This window comes from Ptychodera flava, chromosome 1 (assembly GCF_041260155.1).
Source record: "Ptychodera flava strain L36383 chromosome 1, AS_Pfla_20210202, whole genome shotgun sequence".
NCBI lineage: Eukaryota > Metazoa > Hemichordata > Enteropneusta > Ptychoderidae > Ptychodera > Ptychodera flava.
The window spans coordinates 52,836,528-52,858,958 of NC_091928.1; positions in this window are offsets into that span (position 1 = coordinate 52,836,528).

Consider the following 22,431-nt stretch of genomic DNA (forward strand, 5'->3'; position numbering starts at 1 on the left):
ATATATATATATATATATATATATATATATATATATATATATATATATACTTGTTTAGTTCAAGATCAGCTGGAGTAGAGTGCTCAATACTAGAGTAAAGCTAAATACACAATGTATTGTGTATTATGTATTGTATTATATATATATATATATATATATATATATATATATATATATATATATATACTTGTTTAGTTCTAGATCAGCTGGAGTAGAGTGCTCAATACTAGAGTAGAGCTAAATACACAATGTATTGTGTATTGTGTATTGTATATATATATATATATATATATATATATATATTATATATATATATATATAAATAAACAGATTACTTCAAGTACAAAGTAATGAAATCTATTACTTAAGTTCATGCATCTTGCAATCCTCAGATAGAGTGTCACTCTATCTGAGGATTGCAAGATGCATGAAACTTAAGTAATAGATTTCATTACTTTGTACTTGAAGTAATCTGTTTATTTATAACGCTCTGCTTTTTGCATTGAGCACTGTAATTTCCCTCGAGGACATCTGTATACTTTGAGATATATATATATATATATATATATATATATATATATATATATATATATATATATATATATATATATATATATATATATATATATATATATATATATATATATATATGAAAAATGTATACAATGTGCCCTCCCGGTTATCACCATAATGGCTTTATGGCAACCTCTGAACTTGGGCACAGAGTGTACGGTTACACATTGTTGAGGATTGAAAATATGGACTCACCAGAGTGCTCCAACGGCAATATATACCATGAGCGCAGCATAGTGCCAACAGTGAACGCCCCTTATATTACGCAAGAGGCTGCCCAAACAATCTCAGAGTGCTCTAACTACTATTAAAGCAGTGAGCGAAATACACAAAATGTATACAATGTGCCCTCCCGGTTATCACCATAATGGCTTTATGGCAACCTCTGAACTTGGGCACAGAGTGTACGGTTACACATTGTTGAGGATTGAAAATATGGACTCACCAGAGTGCTCCAACGGCAATACATACCATAAGCGCAGCATAGTGCCAACAGTGAACGCCCCTTATATTACGCAAGAGGCTGCCCAAACATATCTCAGAGTGCTCTAACTACTATTAAAGCAGTGAGCGAAATACACAAAATGTATACAATGTGCCCTCCCGGTTATCACCATAATGGCTTTATGGCAACCTCTGAACTTGGGCACAGAGTGTACGGTTACACATTGTTGAGGATTGAAAATATGGACTCACCAGAGTGCTCCAACGGCAATATATACCATGAGCGCAGCATAGTGCCAACAGTGAACGCCCCTTATATTACGCAAGAGGCTGCCCAAACAATCTCAGAGTGCTCTAACTACTATTAAAGCAGTGAGCGAAATACACAAAATGTATACAATGTGCCCTCCCGGTTATCACCATAATGGCTGTATGGCAACCTCTGAACTTGGGCACAGAGTGTACGGTTACACATTGTTGAGGATTGAAAATATGGACTCACCAGAGTGCTCCAACGGCAATACATACCATAAGCGCAGCATAGTGCCAACAGTGAACGCCCCTTATATTACGCAAGAGGCTGCCCAAACAATCTCAGAGTGCTCTAACTACTATTAAAGCAGTGAGCGAAATACACAAAATGTATACAATGTGCCCTCCCGGTTATCACCATAATGGCTTTATGGCAACCTCTGAACTTGGGCACAGAGTGTACGGTTACACATTGTTGAGGATTGAAAATATGGACTCACCAGAGTGCTCCAACGGCAATACATACCATGAGCGCAGCATAGTGCCAACAGTGAACGCCCCTTATATTACGCAAGAGGCTGCCCAAACAATCTCAGAGTGCTCTAACTACTATTAAAGCAGTGAGCGAAATACACAAAATGTATACAATGTGCCCTCCCGGTTATCACCATAATGGCTTTATGGCAACCTCTGAACTTGGGCACAGAGTGTACGGTTACACATTGTTGAGGATTGAAAATATGGACTCACCAGAGTGCTCCAACGGCAATACATACCATGAGTGCAGCATAGTGTATATATATATATATATATATATATATATATATATATTATATATATATATATATATTTATCATATACATATACACACCAAACATAAGGAATGTATGGTGAAATAGCCTCTGACCTATAAAAACAAAACATCTGTATCGGATAATATTGCAGACAAGAAGAGGTGTTCATATGTTTAAAAACGTACAATAAACAAAAAAAATATCCATTGTCAGAACTCATTTTACCTGTATGTTCTCCATGTTGTATGCATTTTTTGCACATCATAATGCTTGTTGCTGTATTGATATTTCTGTTCAAATTTGTAAATTAACGTTTTTCAAAAGTTGGAAAATATTTTTTCAATATAAATATGAAAATATTTCAGTAAAATCCATTTTAATATCTCTTTGGATATCTATGTTGTTTTGTATGTGCAAACACCTCTCAATTAATGTATCATTCGATAGTTTAAAAGTATGTTTTGAGTAGTTAACAATGAATTTCTAATTTAATATCGCATCTATGCACATTGGGTACCCGTGTTAATTATGCAAGTTAGGAGGTTATTGCCATACTTAGCAGCTCAACATCGTCAATATTCTTGAAGTAAAGATAATGAGCTTTCAAATGACGTATGATATGGCTGTGTATAACGTGCGTACATTAAACTCCTAAAATTGGGCCCTTTTTCAGATTTGCCACTCGCCTATAACATGTTCAGATGCTCTAACTTAGGGCCAGGCCAGGCTTCAAAATGAGCCCCCATAAGTGGTGGATCAGAAAAGAATTGTAAACGTTTGAGAGTCCGAATATCTATCCTAGAGACTCATTCTACCTTAGAACACACACGTTGGGCATATTTTTGTATATAATCCCATGAAATTTTTCTCTGTTTGACGTCATCGAGCTGAAGGCGAGAAGTTGTGCGGCTCCGCGAAAAACGCGAGTATATGAAGTCTTCTTATTTTTCTTTTGACGTAGATGGATCAAAATTGTCGTAACAAATTGTATAAATTTCGTCGCGATTTGTGTTTTACTTACGCGGATTACTTTCATTGAAAGAGTAAAGCGGTCCGTCACCCAGGAGATACTTTCATTCATAAATCCCATCAAGCTGAAATTTGCTACATCAAATTATATCTCCACCAACCTGACATACGGATTCGGTCACGTGAACGTGTCAATCATTGTCTCGCGCTGTACCGATGCCTAGGCAAGTTGGCCATCGGCGGACATAGCTTCCACCGTGCTAGTGACGGATAGCCATAGTATTCAGAGTTAATTAGAATATCTACAAATATATTTATGAAGTAAATGCAACTATACGATCGAAACAGTAATTCACATTCTCAGAGATGCCGTGGCTTTCAAAATATCACACAAGTTTACGACCTTTGCGAGCGCGAAAGATTCCGTTCGATGACACACTCGTTGCATGTTTGTCCCCACAACGTTTCCGTCATCTGTCTCTGCCGGTGTCAACTCGTCAATCCCGATCTCGGTCCTCAATGTTTTCGTCTTACGGATTTTGATGTTTGCAGTGACACATATCTCTCCCATGGATACATCCTAATTTTGTTACTTGACGGAAACTCTGTTTCGAGTCAACTTTCGAAGTACATGGGATTCCCCAGCGCTGCACACAGCTCGACAGCTTTTGTCTTCGCTACAGCGTTATGCCGCGCTGCAAGTTTGATTCCGAGCGAGTGCGATTAACAGAAATTTATCGTTGTTAGTCAAATGACTTTATGCTTGTGCCTCCTATGTCGCTTTCCCAAAGATTATACTGTACTCATTTATTCAGTTTAACTTGCGTTGAGGTGTAGCTTTCGGTTTTATCGCCAACAACCGATATCGCCATGTACGACGTCCACATTGAGCCTACACGACTCGACTAGAGCCGCGACGTTACTGAGCCATTAAATAAAACTATCGTAGGTATCTCTGTTCGATTCTCGGGAAAACTATAGTTTTAGCGACTTGAAATTTCTTTGGATAAATATGCCTTCTTTGTTTCCATGTCTGGATTTATCGGGTCACCTATTTGTACAAATAACGTGCGAGCTAGCACTACATCGATCACAACAAATTTGTTTGTGTCGTGACGCCTGCATGTATGAACGGCACTATGCACGCAAAATAGTTCCGGTCGATGACGTACAACAGGGGTAAACAGGTGAAGATTCGGTGAAGATTCGGGCCAGTTCATGTGATAATTATATATAATCCCATGAATTTTTTCTCTGTTTGACTTCGCAGTATACGAGTGTTTTTCGCGGAGCCCTACAGTTTCGAGCTGAAGGCGAGACAATGTGCGGCTCTGCGAAATCACATGAATAGCCTTCTTACTTTTCGTTTGATGTGGATGGATCAAAATTATAGTCAGGTTTGAAAATATATTGTCGCGATTTGGGTTTTATTTCCCAGGATTACTTTCATTTATGAGTAAAACGGCCAATCTCCCGGGAGATATGCCAATGTATACTTGGTAATTTCATTCATAAATCCGATCAAGTCGAAATTCAGATACATCGAATACCATCTTGAGCAATTAGACATACGGGTTCGGTCACGTGAACTTGTCAATCATTGTCTTCGCGCTGTGCCGACGACAAAGGAAGTCCGCCATGGGTTGGCCATTGGGGGGGGGGGGGCGGCGGCTCACTGCGCTAGCGCCTGATAGCCATAGTACTGTAACCAGAGTTATTTAGAATATTTGCAAATATATTTATTAAGGGAAGAGAACAAAAAGTTAGAAATAGTAGTTGCTATACTAAGAGGTGTCTTACCGTTCAACATATCACGAATTACGATCTTTGCAAGCCCGAAAAGCTCAGTTCACTGCACTGTGACCAAGACTGAGTAGGTCACTACATGGCCACAACGGGTCGTTACCACCGGTCTCCGCCGGTATCAGCACCTCTCTCGCCATCCGGTCGTTTGTGAACTTTGATGTTTGCAGTGACACATGATTTGCCCGTAGATAATTCAAAGTTCTCTCACTGGACAGAAACTGTTCTTTTGCTCGACTAACCCTTTGATAACACTGAAGGGTTCAGGTTAAAGCTATAGCTGGCAACTGATGTCTTCGCCACGGCGCCGCGCTACTGTTTCGATTATGATCGATAATTTACAGAATTTTAATGTGGTGAAGAAAACTTATTGTTGTTTGTCGGATGAGTTGATGCTTTTTGCCTTCTATTTTGCTTACCGAAGATCATACGATACTTATTTATTCAGTTAAACCTACATTGACTTGTCGCTTCCGGGTTAATCGCCAAGTTCAACGTCCAAATTGAGCGGCCGTCCGTACGACTAAACTGGAACGCAAGCAATTAATATATTCTTTGAAAAGCTACAAACGCTTTAGGGAGCCGTCGTTATGTACGGCCTGCGGGTCGGAGGAATTTCATCGGTAAGTCCGAAATTTCGAGTAACCTCCCTGCCAGGCCTGATGTATTTCAATACCCTTCTCTAACACAGACATTTTAACTGACCTCCCACTTAGAAAAAATAATATCAGCAAATGTATTTTAAAAATTTATAACCTGATATGAACTGAATATGCTCACGTGTTTTACAACAGGTTAATTAATAGTCAGTAGACACACAACAAAATTTTAACATTTATATTCAACAGAACAACTTGACTTACTAATGTGACCCCTGAATGGGAGGAATTACTTTGAGTTTGACAAAATTACAAACTTAGTTTTCAATCATTGAAATTGACTGCTGATGACTCGACATGTATTGACATTTATCAGACACTACTGGACGCATGAAATAATACAGTATGACATGAATTACTGCATACTTTTTGACTGTTATGAAATTGTGTAAAACAATTGTACCGTTAACCTGTCTTATGTTATGTAGGTCATTTCCCCCACACTCATCATGACCTGAGTTCAATTAGTCTAGAACATTCCCAAGGTCACTGCCCTTGATGACCTCACAACCTTGAATTCAATAGTCATGTTTGGAATGTTCTGGAAAGTTGATTAGTTGTGTAAGGGAGATAATTTTAGAACAGTAATTAGCATGTCAATAAAAGTTCTAGATTGTTCTTACATGCCTTTATAAAAGGGACGTGCACAGCTTCCAGTCAGACTTTTGGGATCGTGTCTCTTGTGTGTTACTAAACTCCAGCAGTAGTCATTCTCAAGACTTTTCAAGACCTTCACTGTCAACGCTGGATTTATACTGTGGTCTTTGTGCAGCTTCAAGCCTGCAAGCCAAAGGACTGTTCATTCATCCGACTGACTGTTACAACTCTGAGACTGGAGCTTTGCCGTCCCAGCTGAGATAAGTAGTCTGTACACTTTTAAAGCTTGTACTCTGTCCCTAACTTAGCAATTAGTTTTGTTTTCGTAATAAATTTTGTTTAAACGGAAACTGCTGAGTTCACCCTTTTGTTCGTTTTCTCTGCACGTAACAAATTGGGGGCTCGTCCGGGAGCCGAATATTTTGAGCCGTTTGACAACATTTTGACAGCCTTTTCAAAACTACTGTATACTGTGAACTCAGCGAAATTTAGTCATGGCGGAATTTAAACCAGACGAATTATGGATGACCTTGATCAGGACACATTTAATTCCCTCAGAAAAGACAACCTCATAGCACTGGCAAATTCCTTAAAGTAGAAGTTAAAAGATCTATGCGCAAGAGGGAAATACAGTACCGTATTGCCAAACATCTAGTTGATTTAGGCCAATTTGAGGAATCCACCCTGAAAGATTATGAGCCCGAGTCTACCTCTGAACTCAGAAAATTAGAATTAGAAATGCAGACAAATTTGGAGATCAAGAAACTAGAATTACAAATGAGAGAGAAAGAATTACAAATGGAAGAAAGACAGAGAGAAAAGGAGAGAGAATTGGAAGAACATCGACTACAGGTAGAAATAAAACGTTTAGAGCTTGGACAGTCAGGAAAATTCTTCCCTTCAGACAAGTTTGACATCACTAAGCATTTCAGGTTAGTTCCCCCTTTCCAAGAAAAGGATGTTGATAAATATTTCCTTCATTTTGAGAAAATTGCTCAGAGTCTGAATTGGCCTAAGGAGTCCTGGTCTATGCTTTTGCAGAGTGCTTTGGTGGGTAAAGCCAGAGAAATTTACATTCAGTTGTCAGTAGAGCAGGCTTCAGATTATGATTCTGTGAAGGAATTAATTCTCAAGGGTTATGAGTTGGTGCCTGAAGCTTACCGTCAGAAATTTAGGGATTGTGAGAAGGCGAAAGATCAAACTTATGTTGAATTTGCTCGAACAAAAGAACAACTGTTTGATCGTTGGTGCTCTTCTGAAAAGGTCAGTCAGAATTATGACAAATTACGACAACTTGTTTTGATTGAGGAATTTAAAAGGTGCATCCGGAGTGACATCAAGACATTTATCAATGAACAAAAGGCAGATACATTAGAGGTTGCTGCACGTTTGGCCGATGATTACTCATTGACTCACAAATCTTCATTTCTCAGCAAACCATCCCAGTCCTTTTCCTACAGAAACAATGCAGGCAAATTTAACTCCTCCTTTTCATCCAAGAATTTTTCAAAGGAGAGTAGGAAATCAAATGACAACAGTTCACAAAATTCAAGTAACACTTCCACATCATCAGATCCCAAGTCTCAATCTGACAAACAGTTCGGTACACTTTCTTGTAATTATTGTAAGAAAGACGGCCATTTAATGTCAGATTGTTTCAAATTGAAAAGAAAACGTGAAGGTCAAAGTAGTCAAAGTGGATCTAAGCCCACCGGCTTTATTTCTTCATCAACTCAATTAGAGTCTAATAATGTGTGCAACACATTTTCTGAGGTTAAATCCCTCTTATCCCCAATTAATGAGGTCAAGGTCAATTCTTCTCAAGATAGCATTATGGGTATTTTCGAACCATTTATTCATGATGGTTTTATATCACTTTCTAGTGATTTCTCTTCCGCTACCCCTGTCAAAATTTTAAGAGATACCGGGGCTTCCCAGTCTCTTTTGTTGGCAGATACCCTGCCGTTTCTGAAAAGTCATTTTCAGGTTCTAAAGTTCTTATTAAGGGGGTAGATTGTAATGACTACATTCCTGTTCCTCTCCATAATGTCTATTTGTCTTCGGACTTTGTTTCTGGACCTGTGACTTTAGGTATTAGGCCTTTTTTGCCTTTTGAAGGGATTCACCTTCTTCTTGGAAACGACCTTGCTGGGGACAAGGTCATTACTAATCCACTTGTGACTGATAATCCTACTTTAGATCAGGATCCAGAGCCAATTGAACAAGAGATACCCGATTTATTTCCTTCGTGTGCAATTACTCGAGCCATGTCAAAGAAAACTTCCGAGAATCAAAATACTCTCAAGATAATGTCACAGATGTTGACTTAAATGACACCTTTCTCAGTCAGGTGTTTGACACGGATCATTCCGTTATCCCTCGTGGATTTGAAACTTCCAGTAAAACTTCTGCTGACCAAAGTCAGACATTTTCTAGATCAAATCTCATTGCAGAACAACACAAAGACCCAGATATTTTGTCTTTGTTTGACAGGGTAGATGATGAAGGTAAAACTTCGGATAGCTCTGTTTCCTATTATACAAAATCTGGTATTCTCATGCGTAAATGGAGACCTCCAGATGTTTTGGTTGATGACGATTGGGCTATAAAACATCAAATTGTGGTTCCAAAGCCATATCGTGCTGAAATATTGCGCCTGGCCCATGAAACGCCCTTGGCTGGTCATTTGGGAGTAAGGAAAACTTATTATAAAATTCTCAGTCACTTTTATTGGCCTAATCTCAGGCAGGATGTAGCACATTTCTGTAAAACTTGTCACACATGTCAAATGGTAGGAAAGCCAAATCAGACTATTCCAAAGGCCCCTTTACAGCCAATTCCTGCATTTCAAAGAACCATTTAGTAGGATACTAATAGACTGTGTTGGGCCCCTACCAAAAACAAGATCAGGAAATGAGTACATGTTGACAATTATGTGTACATCAACCTCGGTTCCCCGAAGCCATACCACTGAGAAATATAAAGACAAAGACTATAGTGAGAGCTTTAGTCAAATTTTTCACTTTATTTGGCCTCCCTAAATGTGTCCAGTCCGATCAAGGCTCCAACTTTATGTCTGGTATTTTTCAACAAGTAATGGATCAGCTAGGCATTAAACAGTATAGGTCATCCGCCTATCATCCAGAAAGTCAGGGTGCTCTTGAGCGATTTCATCAAACTTTGAAAAACATGATTAGGACCTACTGTTTTGACACAGAGAAGCAGTGGGATGAAGGAATTCATTTTCTGCTCTTTGCTGTTAGAGAGTCAATTCAGGAGTCTCTTGGTTTTAGCCCATTTGAGCTTGTATTTGGACATACAGTCCGTGGCCCACTTAAGCTCGTTAAAGAGAAATTCCTATCAGACGATGATGACTGTCTGAATATTTTACAATATGTGTCAGATTTTCGTACAAAACTCTCTAAAGCATGTGAATTAGCCAGAGAAAATCTTGAGTCATCTCAGCAGTCAATGAAAACCAAATACGATAAAAACACCTCAAAACGGAAGTTTGAACCAGGTCAAAAGGTTCTTGTTCTACTTCCAATTCCTGGAAAACCATTCCATGCTCGTTACTTTGGGCCATATCTAATTGATAAGAAATTGAGTGATTTAAAATTACATCATAATAACACCTGACAGGCGTAAACAAAAACAGCTATGTCACATAAATATGCTTAAGCCATATTTGGATAGGGATAATCCTACTATAACTCAGCCTGTCAGTGCAGTCAGTTCAAGCCATTATGAAGATAGTGATACTGAAACTGACTTGAGTGAAAATACTCTAAACTCAAAGCTGGGCTCGGTCAAGCTTCAGAACTCAGAAATCCTGGAGAAGCTGGAGTCTACAAAGTTGGCACACCTCCAGCCAGAACAACAACAACAGGTGAAAGAACTGCTCCACGAATATAAACACCTATTTCAAGATGTTCCAACGAGGACAAACGTCATCTATCACGACGTTGATGTTGGGGAGGACAGTAAGCCTGTAAAACAACATCCATACAGACTGAATCCAACAAAAGCGAAATATCTCCAGGAAGAAGTCAAATACCTGCTGGACAATGACTTTATTGAACCCAGTAAAAGTAACGTGAGTTCGCCGTGCATACTTGTTCCCAAATCAGACCACAGTTATCGTATGTGCACGGACTTTAGGAAGGTCAACACTTTAACAAAGACAGACACTTTCCCAATCCCGAGGATTGATGACTGCATCGACCGAGTGGGAAAAGCCAAGTATGTGACGAATTTGACCTACTGAAGGGATTTTGGCAAGTCCCTCTGACGGATCGTGCTCGTGAAATATCCGCCTTTGTTACACCAGACGGATTGTTCCAGTACAAGGTGATGCCATTCGGAATGAAGAACTCTCCGGCAACGTTCCAACGGATGATCAACGACGTCATATCCGGGCTAGACGGGTGTGCAGCCTACGTTGACGACGTCGTCCTGTATAGTGACACCTGGGAGGAACACATCAAGCTCATGCGGAAGTTCTTTGAGAGACTGAGCAAAGCAATGTTGACTGTCAACCTTGCCAAATCTGAGTTTGGTTGGGCAAGGGTAACTTACCTCGGACATACTGTAGGACAGGGTGAGGTAAAACCTGTTGATGCCAAAATCAGTGCCATTTCAAGTTTTCCCATACCAAACTGCAAACGACAACTGATGCGCTTTCTCGGTATGGCTGGTTACTACAGAAAATTCTGTCCAAATTTCTCCACAATTACTGAGCCTTTGACTAACTTACTTAAAAAGAAAGTAAAGTTTGTTTGGTCAGAGCAATGCCAACAGGCATTTGATACACTTAAAGCCATACTGCAAAGTGCCCCAGTGTTGTCTGCACAGATTTCATTTTGCCATTCAAATTAGCTGTAGATGCTAGTGATACGGCTGCTGGTGCTGTTTTATTGCAAGAGGATAGTCATGGTATAGATCATCCTGTTTGCTATTTTTCACGCAAATTTAACAAATCCCAGAGAAACTACTCTACAATTGAAAAAGAGTGTTTATCTTTGATATTAGCTTTACAGCATTTTGAAGTTTATGTTACTTCTTCAAATCAGCCAATAGTGGTTTATATTGATCACAACCCTCTTGTTTTTCTGCAGAAATTTAAAGGCAAAAATCAGAGATTGCTAAGATGGAGTTTAATGTTACAGGAGTTTAATCTTGACATTAGACATATCAAAGGCAGAGACAATTTAATTGCAGACTGTCTCTCTCGTATTTAGAAATTATTGTTGTTCACTTTCAAGAAATTTTATTGTTGTTCACTTTCAAGAAATTTTACTTTAGAGTAAAACAAAATTTGAGTACTTAAATCCTTTTCAAGATTACATTTGTAAAAGAAAGATTTTTCTTTGAAAAATTTTCTTTTTTGAAGAGGGGGTGTGTTATGTAGGTCATTTCCCCCACACTCATCATGACCTGAGTTCAATTAGTCTAGAACATTCCCAAGGTCACTGCCCTTGATGACCTCACAACCTTGAATTCAATTAGTCATGTTTGGAATGTTCTGGAAAGTTGATTAGTTGTGTAAGGGAGATAATTTTAGAACAGTAATTAGCATGTCAATAAAAGTTCTAGATTGTTCTTACATGCCTTTATAAAAGGGACGTGCACAGCTTCCAGTCAGACTTTTGGGATCGTGTCTCTTGTGTGTTACTAAACTCCAGCAGTAGTCATTCTCAAGACTTTTCAAGACCTTCACTGTCAACGCTGGATTTATACTGTGGTCTTTGTGCAGCTTCAAGCCTGCAAGCCAAAGGACTGTTCATTCATCCGACTGACTGTTACAACTCTGAGACTGGAGCTTTGCCGTCCCAGCTGAGATAAGTAGTCTGTACACTTTTAAAGCTTGTACTCTGTCCCTAACTTAGCAATTAGTTTTGTTTTCGTAATAAATTTTGTTTAAACGGAAACTGCTGAGTTCACCCTTTTGTTCGTTTTCTCTGCACGTAACTCTTATATCAAAGTGACAAATCAACGAGCAAGGAAATGTTACGCAACATTTGCAGACCTAAGGATATATTCACTAACCAAACACAAGAAGAAAGACAGACGTTGTATTTTCTGACAGCAGTTCAATTGAGCACACGAGGCGGAGTGGAAGACAGATATCTGATAAGACAAGACGTGTATACTGTCTACTGCCAGAGTAACCATCTCTGACGAGGATTTATTATATTATGTTTTTCAATATTCCCGTCAATACACCAAATTCATGCCAATATAATCGACACCCGTGTGAGTCGTGTAATAAGAAAAATCAGATATCTGTTATATCAGGTTTCATCAACTTTCGCACAGTACTCTCAAAGTAAAATCACTAATTACGAAACTTTACTTAATATGTAAATGAGCTAATTATTAACTTGACACACCCAATGCTTCTCAGTACAATGAAATATCTATCAGATCAATATCTGTACTAGATTTCACCGACTTGGGTGCCGTATTTTCAGAGTTATATACCTAATTACAAAGTTTATTAAATATGCAACTGAACGTTACCCTTAATGAACTCCAAATAACTAAATGCTTTACACCACAATTAGATCATTGTCGGATCAGTATCTGCAGCAGATTTCATCAGATTTAGTGCAGTTATTTCGGAGTTATATGACTAATTACAAAAGTTCATATAATATAGAAATGAGCGTTTTGTTAACTTGACACTGCCAAATGCTTGTCAGTACAATTAGACATTTATCAGATCAATATCTGTACCAGATTTCACCGACGTGGGTGCTGTAATTTCAGAGTTATATACCTAATTACAAAGTTCATTAAATATGCAAATGAGCCCTTAATTAACTTCTCACTACTAAATGCTTTACACCACAGTTATCTGCAGCAAATTCATCACATTTGGTGCAGTTATATTGGAGTTATATGACTAATTAAAAACTGCATAAAATATGCAAGTGATCTATTTATTAACTTTACACTGCCCAATGCTTCTAAGTATAATAAGATATATATCAGATCAATATTTGTCGCAAGTATCATCAAGTTTGGTGCAGGAATTTCAGATTTATATCACTAATAACAAAAAATCATTACATATGCAAATGAGCAGATAAATGACATGACACTCACAGTATCATGATAATGTTCTGAGATTGTCATGTGTGAAAACTCTCATGAAATTTTGTGCAGTATTTCTGGATATATGTCTACACTGTCATTACCGTCTCCATAGAGAAACCATTGTACGGAAAAAAAACGATATTGCGTAACTTCATTAATATGCAAGCCACACTAACCAAATCTAATAAGTTCTTGCAAGTAGCATGTGGTACCTGTCTACCGAATCTGACTTGAATCCGTTGGAAAAATAAACAAAGGCAGGTGCACCCGGAGGAGCTGGAATGAGCTTGCACGTATGAGCGAACGCTGTCATAGGGCAAATAAATTAAACCCGGTAGACTTGCTACTGGGATAGGACAAACTTTGTTATGTAACTGATTAGTTTTTGACCATCTGATTGTAACTTCAAGACCAAAATAAGTAAATCTGATATCCTCACGGCAAAGGTGTTTACTGGGGTCAAATACTGATTGAGACCAGACTACCAGATTGGATTTTCTGAGAAAAGTGAAAAACCCTAGGAGAAAGGCAGCCCAGATTAAATGGTTAAATGCTTGAGAAAAATCTAAATACTTATGTATAGCTAACAATCGCAGCTGAAATAGATTATTTTGTTACACATGACTTTGTGTGAACTGTCTTAAGTCCTTTGAGAGTTAATTTAGCCTGGAAGCTCTCAAGTGCACTGCACTAAAGGCCTAAAAACAGTGTAGTTTACTGACACCGTTTAAATAATTCTTGATCGACTGTACCGATGTAATAGAACGGGACATAAATGTAAGTTATGCAGAAATTACATGCGGTGCGGCTTGGACTGGTGTCAGCCCAAAATGGTTGCAAAATAAGAGAAAAGTTCTTCACTGGGTCTTTAAATTTTGTATTGTTCCTGCAGCAAAAGCAGATGCTTAAAGTGCTGAAGTTTCATGTGGAAGAACAGACCATCCTGTAATGAGAATATAGGTGGGGCAAAATTACAATACTATGAAAATTTCCAATGGACTTAAAATTATAAAGAAAAATGCAAATCTGTGAACAGTGACACTGTAGCGTCCACCAACGTGGTAGAAACACCTTCTGTCAACTGGTGGAATGCATCTGCGTGAGACAACAAGATGTGCCATCTGCTTAAATGATCAGGAATGCGATTGTCTTGACCTGAAATATGCACTGCTCGAAGTTCGAAACTGTTAAGTGACATGACAAGCCACAGCTCTCTCAGGTACTGTAGCATATGAGCATCTCTAGAACGCCCGGAATTGATTACATTAACAGTAGACATGTTATCACAATATAATTCAATGCGGAGGCCTTGCCATAAATAATCCAATAGGCGGCATGCCATAAGTACTGTTAAAAGTTCAAGTGCGTTAATGTGTATATTTTGTTGCAGTACACGTGAAGGGAAAATTGAATGAAAATACAAGCCCTTGTAATAACCCCCGCAACCTGTGATGCGGGCATCTGTTGACAAAACAGCATCAGGGGAGCTCCATCTATGATGTGGAATAACTGAGACACCATTGTACAGTGGTAGGAATGTAAGCCACCAAACTAAATCTGCAAAGAAGACAGCATCTAAGTAGATACGTGGCGAGTTGTATTGAGCTCGAAATGTTTGAAGCATATGTGATAGAAATACCCTGCCTGAGCGCACACAGGCTGACTCTGCGTGTAATTTTCCTAACAATGATTGAAACTGGCGTTTAGACACATAAGTTTTATTATGCCAGTCATCTAACTCTTTGATAAGCATAGTCAATTTATGTGCTGGGATAGACATGGTCATTGTTACTTTTTTAAATTCTGTGCTATAAAATACCATACATGTTGAAGGTGGTACAGCTTTGTCATGTGCCTCCTCCAACCCAATTTGTTAAAGAAGTCTACCCAGAGAAGTGAAAGCCGCCTGTGCTTTTTCGGCCAAATCCATCCTTCCAAAATCATCCAAGTAATTGATTCCAACATAACCAGTTTGTCTTAAAAGATACATAACTGCATTAGTGGTGCGTTGACAAGCTAAAACTGCTGATCTGAGTCCAAAGGGAAAGATAACGTCAAAATAAAAGAGATCATTCCAGCGATAGCCTAATAGATCGTAATCCTTACGATCAATGTATATTTGACGATATGCTCGTTTGAACAAGTCGCAAGTCTCGTTTGAACAACAAACAACCAGGTCCTTTCTGCTGAATGAGGTCTATGAATTGATCGATTGATGGGTAAGTTAGTTTTATGTAATATCCATCATAATAGTCTGACGAAATCCCGTCATTAACTGCAAAATTTGGCGGGAAACTCAAATCCATAACCACCCAACGGTGAACCGAATCCTTCTTGGGAACGTACTGAAGCGGTGAAAGATCCTGCAGTGGCACCAACTGCTACTTCTGTTGTGATGAAATGTTCAATGTCCTCTGCAAATTGGTACGCCGAAGCATGATTGCGAATTTCAAAGATTGGTTCAGTGTCTCTTGTTTAACAAACTGGCCAACCAAGCTGTTGATAATCACAAATAATAAAGTCATAGTAGTTTTGAAGTAATGATCGCCACAATGGCAGATTCAAATTTGTAGGAACAGGATAATAACAAACGCGATAATTGGGTGATAATTACACATGCACCTGTTTATGTGTCATAGAAAAGTATTCAATTCTTGGCGTCATCAAGCCTGAGACTGAAGTAAAAACTGTACTTTCTTCGAGAAGTACTGTCTGTGTAAAGTTATGGTCTTCTGAGCTAGTCTGACATGAAGAGGAACCATCAGTTGACCAGTGTGTTGGATAGGGCTTTGGATCAATCGCTGTTGGTGATTTGAGCACAGTAAGAAGTGCAGAATATATTCAAACCTTGGGTAGGGGACCATGTTTCCCGAGTATCCAAAATCGAAATAGCCTGCGAATAGGCAAATTGAGAAACTGTAGACACTGATTAAAAATCCAAAAGTGGTTGTACTGGCGTTAGACAGAGACTAGAAATTGTTGGACAAAATCACTTATTGTTGCAAGTGATAAAGAGTGAACAGACGGAGTGGGTTTGTTTTCCGGTCAGTCCTCGGCAACTTTCTCTGGTGCCACAGTTTTTTTACTGTTATTGCTCTGACAACCTTTTCACCTGTGTGGTTCTGCGGTATCCTTAAATTTGCGACATCTGTAACAAATGGGACGTCTAAAGCATTTATCTCCCCTCTCACAGGTCTGGAAATTGAATTTGTAGCAAATGTCACTTTTCTTGTCAGTATTCTGCTTTACTATGTTGCCGTTTACTTGTTTTACTGATTTTAGGGTATCTAGGGAGATTATTTCTTTCTCATACTACTCGAAAGACTTTTTCCACTCGAGGTCTCCACACTGTATCTTCTCTAGAACAGTACCATGGAAATTCAGAACATACAACCAATCGTGTTTGTATGCAAGCCGCATTAAGTTTTGCAGATGTAATAATCTGTGGCTGCGTTATGTTTGTGAAATAGGCAGATATGCCGAATTGATGATTTCCAGTTCACCTCTGACTAATTGCGCCACTGTCAGACTGTCAAACTTTGGTACCTTTCCCCTTTGTCTCGAGGCAGGGGTAAGTGAGGCCTAACGAACTCTAGACTCATCGACTGTACCATGAGCCTGAAGTTTCTACGGGATTTGTCTGTCTTACCTTGTGTTGATGATGAATGAACAAAATTATGATTAGAGCTAATGAGCGTGTCCTGTCCAGCGACAGGCCTGTGAGATACGCACAATGCTGAATCGAGCACCTGAGCTAGTTGGGCGTTGGTTGTATAGTTGGCAGTTGTATCATGACGTAAAGTTTCTATGGTGGTCTTCTGACCGTTGTCCCCATCATTGGTTGTTGCAGGTGCCCGCGAGTTAACCGAGGTATTAGTAAGAGGTGGAGTGGCAATCAGATGTGAAACATTACAAGCCGTGTGACCTAACGACTTTGTAGTGCTCTGTTGATGACTGGTACTTAAACTTAAACTGGCTGATGGGTCAGACGTAAGAGGTGAAGAGACGATAGGTTGTTGTGCGTAACTTGTGGTGTAATCATTGATACGGAGAGAATGAACTTCCCGCTCTAAATGTTTAATGCGTTGTTCCAGTTCATGCTGTGCGCATTTTTGCAGTACAAAGTTCTTTCTCTCAAAAGTTCTTGTTCCTTTTTTTTAAGCGGTCGAAATTTTTGTTAGTTGCTTACTTGCCATACCTTTCTCTGTCACATGTTGAATTGTAACAAGACCAGTGCAGTTTGGGCCAGGTTGCAATCCCATACTATGCACGATGCCCTTTTACTGCTTGCTTACAGCCTGAACAAATCGGTGCACGGCGTTCAGATTGTGGTGGATTTTCCACATTGGAACCTTCTGGGGACTAAGCTTGGGTGTTTTCTTGGTCCGACATAATATACAGAATATAATGTCCGACATAAATGACTTTCACATCAAATACTAGTTAGAGTGAATTTTTTGAGCAGCTCACGAAAAGTCGACTACTATAAATAGCTGACACATCGGAAGTGACATCAGTAAAGGCGGGAAAATACTCAACATAGAGGGCGCCCCTAATCAACCCCAAGCAGTTGGGTCAAAATTAACTTGACACTGTCCAATATTTCATAGCACAATTATATATTTATCAGATCAATATCTGTAGCAGGTTTCACCAAATTTGGTACGGTAATTTCAGAGCTATATACCTAATTACAAAGTTTATAAATATGTAAAAAAAACCTTGAGTAGCTTCACGCTACTAAATGCTCTACAACACAGTCAGATATCTACAGATAAGTATCTGCAGCAGATTGCATCACATTTGAAGCATTTATTTCAGAGTTATGATTAATTATTCAACTTGAGAAAGTACGCAAAAGAGCTATTTATCAACTTGTCACTGCCCAATGCTGCTCGGTACAATTAGATATCCATTAGATAAACATCTGCAGCACTTTTAATCAAATTTAATGCTGTAATTCTGGAGCAATATCACTTATTACAAAGTTCATTAAATATGCAAATGAACTCTTATTTGTCGCACTTCTAAGTGCTTTACACCATAGTTAGATATCTGTCAGATAAGTATCTGCAGCAGATTTCATCAAATTTTAAGAGTTATTTCGGACATATATGACTAATTACAAAACTTCATAAAATATGCAAATGAGCTATATATTAACTTGACACTGCCGAATGCTTATCAGCGCAATTAGATATATATCAGATCAATATTTTTATGTACCTTAAAACTTGGTACAAGAATTTTAGAGTCATGAGTGAAAAGTTCCATGAATGATATGTGTCAACACTGTCGTTACTGTCTCCATAGGAAACCATAAAATTGACAAAATGATATGTCATATCTTTATTAATATTCAAGCCATAGGCCTACTAACCAAAATCTAATCAGTTCTTGCAAATAGCATACGTTACCTGTCTACGCAATCTGACTTGAATCTGTTCACACGTTTTTGAGTAAACACAGAGACAGACAAACACGCATACACACTCTCACACACATGGACAGACACACATACATCGCTTTGACATTAGTTCACGTGTGTCAACACGTGAGCTAACCGGGGAATACCATGACAGGGGTACTGTGAAAAGGTGTGAAAAAGGTGACAGTGTCTTTGCTTTACATTTTTAGGCTTGAAACACAGTTGCAAAGAAACTCTCTAAAAGTATGTACATACGCTTAAAATCAAGGGAGCGACGAACCAGTAATCTGAGGCGAATGTATTTGAGGCGCCAAAATTACTTAAGGTTTAGAAATGCAATTGCCAATTGTCGTTTCCTGTTGAATGAAACACTTACTCTGCTTGCTCTACATATATCTAGAGCGGTGTAAATTCTCTTGTAACACAATAATTGGGGAATTCCATTATAACAGCGCATTTGCTTGCAATATTTTTTCAGTACCGGTTGTCTTTAAAGTTGGTCATTTTATTCTGTATCCGTCTATCTTCCGGTTTACTTCGCAGGCAGACGTCCAGAGGGAGCAACGACGAAGACGGAGAGTCGCCATCGCACTTATTTTGTCAGGGTCAGCCGTTCTCGCTATCTTCGGAGGAATTGTTGGTAAGTAATTAAAACAAACATACACTGAAAGAAAAATCACGCCACATATCGGCGGTGTTGTTGTCATTTAAATTAACTCTAATTTAAACACAGTAAAACAGTTTAAAACAGTTTGAATGATGTACAATTAATGTGCACCAAGCATCATTCAATTATGGTGGTCAGGAGTCGGCTTAGAAGTTCCGATAATTTCGTTTTTCCCACTATACATGACATAGCAGCCTATTGTTTGTTAGTCGATGTCTGTGTATCTATAACCCTGAGAAATACAAATGATATGACTTTTGCCAACCATTAGAGAAAGGAAATTTGTTTTGGGAATCATCATTGCTTAACCCCTGCAGGTCCTTACACATTGTTTTCTTTTCATGTTTATGAGCCAATTATTGTTGGGTTTTTTTCACAAATACTTTGCTTTTACATAACATCCAATACCTATTTAAGTGTTTTGACATGACCAACCCATCTCTATTGCATTAACACGCTGATGTGTAAATAATACTTGAAATAAATTCATTACTGCTGAAAACCGCTTTACTTACCCTAAAATAAACACTTTTCACCCAATCAGAGCGATCCTACGAAAAGACCTGAAGTGCTCTTTAGGCGATCTTGCAAATACGAAACTGACGGAAATGCAGGCACGCAGCACCGCGAAGCCTAACCGAGATGTGCATATATAATTTGGAAGATTATCTTGTCTTTCTTCCACAATAATGCTGCCGCCATGTTGCTACGTCATCGAAGGCACACAGTTCGCCCACAGGCCGGTGTATCACCATACATAACAATGGCGTTTCTTTCCATTTTAAAATGCCAATTTAATGCACAAGAAATGCACAAATGGCAAAGAAATTCTTCAAGTCTTCTATAGGTAGATTATGCTAAAATGGGCCAGAAAACGCTTTAATTTTCATGTCAGTTGCCATTTTAACCTAACTTAGTTGTGCAATATGTCTGTAGTATTTAACTTCCTTTTGTATCAGAATTGTTAATTGTAGATTTCAGAATTAAATGACCAGTACTGACATGTTAAATAGTGTGTATGTTTGTAATAGCAAAAATAAGTAAATATAACAACTTCTTCGCCTCAATACCACCAGAATATAAATAAACGTTTCAGAAAATGCATTTTGCTCCAACATATTGTAACAAATGGGTTCCTTATCTACGGAAGAGATGACAAGCGCCCTCATACTTTCAGCCATCTACGAAAAAATGGTATGTCTCACACTGCATGAAAACCAAAAATTCAGATAAATTCACATGAATGAGTTGCCTGTATTATAGTATAATATACGTGAATTCACACGAATCCACATGAAAACAGGCTTGCTGCATACAAAAAATGGATTCTTGGCTGTATTCATCTGTATATGCACTCTTCAGCTAAAATACAGGCAATAATCCTTGTTAATACAGTAAGTATTATAGGGTTTTTATGCAGTGTCAGGCTTGTTGGTGATAAAAATATTTTGTTGCGATTGTTTCTGAAATACTCTTGATGGTTAGGCCTAATACCATCAATGGTATCGGAGTTTTCAGGAAAAATATAGAACTATTTCATATTTTTAATTACTACATGGCTCCATTGGATTCAATGGTAACTTGTTGATGACGTCGTGGACCGCCTAGTTAGTGCCAAGTGTATTTCATTGCTCGTGTTGTTTTCAGTGATCCCCTGCTTTAAAAGGTTGGCAATGAATAAACAAATAATAAATACATAAACAAATGAATAAATAAATTAATTAATAGCATATCTTAACTGAAAGTGAACAGGAACTATTGACAACTTGCCTTATACGAGATTTAATTATTATAAAATTACATGTTTTACATAGGAAATACCTTTTTTACAAAATTACACGAAAAAAACAAGCTATGTAACAGTGATTAAAATATTGATGCATCGTTCAATATGAAAATTGTTTTCTATTTTTCAACAGATTTTCGTCTGGTATAGATTTAAAGTATGATTGTTATTTGTAAGAAAACACAAAAATTTGTAATAAAAACTATGTAAGAGAGGCATTAAATAAAAACATTATCGCCAAAACAGCTGACTATGTACCCATTTGAACTCCTTATGTCATGAGAATGGTCACGTGCCCTGGGCACATTATCCCATGTTTGGGCCAAAATAGTGCATGTGCAGTTTCATAATATACTAGGCAAGCAACCAGAAGTGTACCTAACAACATTCTTGGGCGCCGCCATGTATTTTGAGCGCTTGTAAAGAAACAAATATGAAACTTGAAACGTATTATATTTTTAAACGCTATTTATGAAATATATAACTGCCATTAGCCAATAAGGCACCATTTTACAAGTGGTACAGCCAAAAACTGATGACGTCAAAGATGTGCGTACTTCAAAGGTTACATTTTAAAAGGGGCGATTTCTTTTTTATACTGAAATTCACTACCGGCGCTGTAATGTTTAATGCATTCCTATCTTTTCTCTTTTAGATGTACCATGGCACAAGGGAGCAGTTGGTTGCTCTTTTCCGTTAACTCTTCGTGATTTATTTCTTCAAGTCACGCCAGATGAACAAACTGCTGTAGAATGGTGTCAAAAGAACGGGCTTTTTACACAAGAGGCGCAACTCTAGGTGCCGCAGAGATGTGACGTTGCAATACCGGAGTGGCCGGGACAGATGCCGTTGATGCTGTCCAGTCCGCTCTTGCGGCGTGACTATTTCAATCCGCACTGACAGTTGGCTTCATTTTTGCCATTTACTTTTTGTCACCATTCTACAGTTGATGTTTTTTTGGTGTTTTTAAGTTACGGTTGCTGATACTTCTTTTGTGTTGTCTATGTCTTCAAAATCTGTCGTTGATTGATTTAATTTTTGTCGTGAGATTTGTTTCCTTTATATTCGCAATCATTTTTGCGATCGTATTTCGGTTCTTTATCCTCTGAGTTAACAGCCCCCGTCATTCGACATAACACTGCACATTAAACAGCACATCGTGCCAAAAATATTTAACGGTGTCTAAACTCATGTCACGACAAAGTTTACAATTCAGGAGGCCACTGTTGCTGATGTATGGCACTGGAAATGCTCAAACCAGACGAAGAAATTTGTTCATACTATATACTAGTGACAATGTGGATGGTACATCATGATGTTGATAGTTGATTTTGTCTGCTTCTGAAAACAATGCCATG